The sequence below is a fragment of the Bubalus kerabau genome, chromosome 2 (assembly GCF_029407905.1).
Source record: "Bubalus kerabau isolate K-KA32 ecotype Philippines breed swamp buffalo chromosome 2, PCC_UOA_SB_1v2, whole genome shotgun sequence".
NCBI classification, from domain to species: Eukaryota; Metazoa; Chordata; class Mammalia; order Artiodactyla; family Bovidae; genus Bubalus; species Bubalus kerabau.
In genome coordinates, this window is record NC_073625.1 from 76,053,578 (window position 1) to 76,057,490 (window position 3,913).

Here is a 3,913-nt window from a genome sequence, read left to right on the forward strand (position 1 = left end):
TGTGAAGAAAGCTGAGCGCCGAAGAATTGATGCCTTTGAACTGTGGTGTTGGACTCTTGAGAGTCCCTTGGACTGCAAGGAAATCCAACCAGTCCATTCTGAAGGAGATCAATCCTGGGTTTTCTTTGGAAGGACTGATGCTAAAGCTGAATCTCGATTACTTTGGCCACCTCATGCGAAGAGTTGACTCCTTGGAAAAGACTCTGATGCTGGGAGGGACTGGGGGCAGGAGGAGCAGGGGACAACAGAGGATGAGATGGCTGGATGGCATCACTGACTCGATGGAAATGAGTTTGGGTGAACTCCGGAAGTTGGTGATGGACAGGGAGGCCTGGCATCCTGCAAGTCACGGGGTTGCAAAGAGTTGGACATGACTGAGCAACTGAACTGATCTGACTGAATACAAAAGCTGGTGTCAGCTTTGTAAGCAAATGGAAAAAGATGCTATGGTAAGGTTTGGCATAATTTACATTGTCTAAACTGTGGCTAGTTTTTGCTGTACCTATATCCATCACTCCTGGTGGAATTTGAATTTCTGTTTTGGTAGTTACCTAGCTAAAGAAGGTGATCATACAGGAGTCTCTAGAATACAAATGAGCTAGTATTACACCTGGTATGCAGAAAGGCTCAGAGAAACCTGGCTAAGAAACTTGGTTAAGAACCTCAGTGCTGGATGGTGGTAAAACTAAAATCATCCTTGAATGTTTATAGAAACAAACTTACTCTTGTGCTAGAATGAGGACTAAATTCACAAAGCTGGTATGATGTGAAGTGCTTTAGCAAACAATTTAGAGTGATTCTGGACTGGAGTGGCCATGGTGATTGGCAGAAACAAATACAATTCCTTCTAGAAAATTGCATTTCCAAACCAGACCAATAAAAAGTCCTATTGCTTGAGTTCCAAAGAACATAAGATCTTAATAAAAAATCATAACATATGCACGAATCAGGAAACCATGAGCGAGGGACAGCAGAAAAATAAACATATAATAAAAACAGTAAAACCAGTCAGATGGTCCTGACCTGTAATAATCACCCACAAAAATTTTTCTCTGGACAACAGTGGTTTAATAAGCGAACTCTTCCACATAATTAAATGAATAGATAATTCTCAAACCTTAAACCACCAAATCTTATCTAGATCTTGGAGGGGAAAAAAAACAGACTTTCCAATTCATTATAAATATATACATAATTATTTGTGTGTGTATATATATATATATATATATAAATTATCATCCAACAATATTGTTAAATGAGTAGTAGTAATATCCCCAGTCTGGCAATAAATTAACTAAGCTACAGGAAGAATATTAAATTCAAGTTGACTTTTACACATGGTGGTGGTGGTATGCAATTGGATTTATGAGTCTAGAGTTCAGGGGGAAAGTCAGAGCTAGAGATAACATTTGGGAATTATGAGAGTATGTGTGCATGCATACAAGTTGCTTCAGCCAGGTCAGATTCTTTGTGACCGTATGGACTGTAGCCTGCCAGGCTCCTCTGTCCATGGGATTCTCTAGGCAAGAATATTGGAGTGGGTTGCCATGCCCTTCTCCAGGAGATCTTCCCTACCTAGGGATATTACTCGTGTCTCTTATGTCTCCTGCATTAGCAGCTGAGCTCTTTACCACTAATGTCACATGGGAAGCCCCTAATAAAATATAGATACAATTTTAAAATACAAAATATCATAGTCACCAAAAAGTGAATTAATCTGTGGAATTCATTACTCAGACATTAGGCTGATGAGAAAACGCCAGTAAGTGAGACTGAGAAGAAATTGCTTGAAATGAGCATCATAGAATACAAGCAAATAAAATATTGCAAATAAAAGGAAATAATCTACCATGTCCAATTTTGCTAATAGGTCAAATCAATGTGGCCTGAGAATTATCTCTAGGATTTAACAACTTGAAATTCACTGAGGACTTGACAAGAATGACTGTATTGAAATCATGGGGCAAAATCTTAATTGCAGTGGATTTAAAAGAGAATGGTAGAAAAAGAATTGGAGGTAATACATATTAAAGGGATATTTTGTTGTAAAGAGGCAAGAAATGAAGCAGTAGCAGGAAGTAAGCATGATTAGAATAATTATTATTTTGTTTTTAAGAAGAAATAAAAGCAATATGCATTTCAGCTGATGGGATGATCTAGTGGAGAGGAAAACAGTCATGATGCAGGAGAAAAGTATCATCTGTGGAACCATATCTTTGGATTGGCAAGAGGATGCAATCCAGTGCACCAGTGGAGGCCTTAAAGACTGACATTTAATTACTATGATCATTGAAAAAGCAAGAGAGTTCCAGAAAAACATCTACTTCTGCTTTATTGACTATGCCAAAGCCTTTGACTGTGTGGATCACAAGAAACTGTGGAAAATTCTTCAAGAGATGGGAATACCAGACCACCTGACCTGCCTCTTGAGAAACCTGTATACAGGTCAGGAAGCAACAGAACTGGACATGGAACAACAAACTGGTTCCAAATAGGAAAAGGAGTACATTAAGGCTGTGTATTGTCACCCTGCTTATTTAACTTATATGCAGAGTACATCATGAGAAATGCTGGGCTGGCAGAAGCACAAGCTGGAATCAACATTGCTGGGAGAAATGTCAATAACCTCAGATATGCAGATGACACCACCCTTATGGCAGAAAGCGAAGAGGAACTAAAGAACCTCTTGAAGAAAGTGAAAGTGGAGAGTGAAAAAGTTGGCTTAAAGCTCAACATTCAGAAAACGAAGATCATGGCATCTGGTCCCATCACTTCATGGGAAATAGATGGGGAAACAGTGGAAACAGTGGCAGACTATTTTTTTGGGCAGAGTCGGACACGACTGAAGCGACTTAGCAGCAGCAGCAGCAAATCACTGCAGATGGTGATTGCAGCCATGAAATTAAAAGACACTTACTCCTTGGAAGGAAAGTTATGACCAACCTAGACAGCATATTAAAAAGCAGAGACATTACTTTGTCAAAAAAGGTCCGTCTAGTCAAGCCTAAGGTTTTTCCAGCAGTCATGTAGGGATGTGAGAGTTGGACTATAAAGAAAGCAGAGTGCAGAATAATTGATGCTTTTGAACTGTGGTGTTGGAGAAGACTCTTGAGAGTCCCTTGGACTGCAAGGAGATCCAAGCAGTCCATCCTAAAGGAGATCAGTTCTGGGTGTTCACTGGAAGGACTGACGTTGAAGCTGAAACTCTAATATTTTGGCCACCTGATGTGAAGAGCTGACTCATTTGATAAGACCCTGATGTTGGGAAAGATTGAAGGCAGGAGGAGAAGGGGAAGACGGAGGATGAGATGGTTAGATGACATCACCGACTCAATGGACATGAGTTTGGGTAAACTCCGGGAGTTGGTGATGGACAGGGAGGCCTGGTGTACTGCAGTTCATGGGGTTGCAAAGAGTCGGACACGACTGAGCAACTGAAAGAAGGCAGAGCCTATGAATAGGTGAGTCAATTTTATGCTTTGTAGAAGTGGTCTTCTGCTCACTTAAGTTTTCTCAGCAGATTGTATTGAAAACAAAGATGGAAAAGATGATTCTTGGAAGAGTCACTCAGAGTCAGGTTCAAAATATAGTACAGAGTGTTGTGCTGTATATGTGCTAATTTGCTTCAGTCCTGTCTGACTTTTTGCGACCTTATGGACTGTAGCCCACCAGGCTCCTCTGTTCATGGGATTCTTCAGGCAAGAATACTGGAATGGGTTGCCATACACTTCTTCAGGGGATCTTCTGACACAGGGATCGAACCCAGGTGTTCTGCACTGCAGGTGGATTCTTTATCACTAATGTCACCTGGAAAGCCTTACATTTGCAGAGTGTTGGGGCCTTACCAAATATCACAGATTAACAGAGAGTCTTGGGCTTCCTTTGTGGCTCAGCTGGTAAAGAATCCATCTGC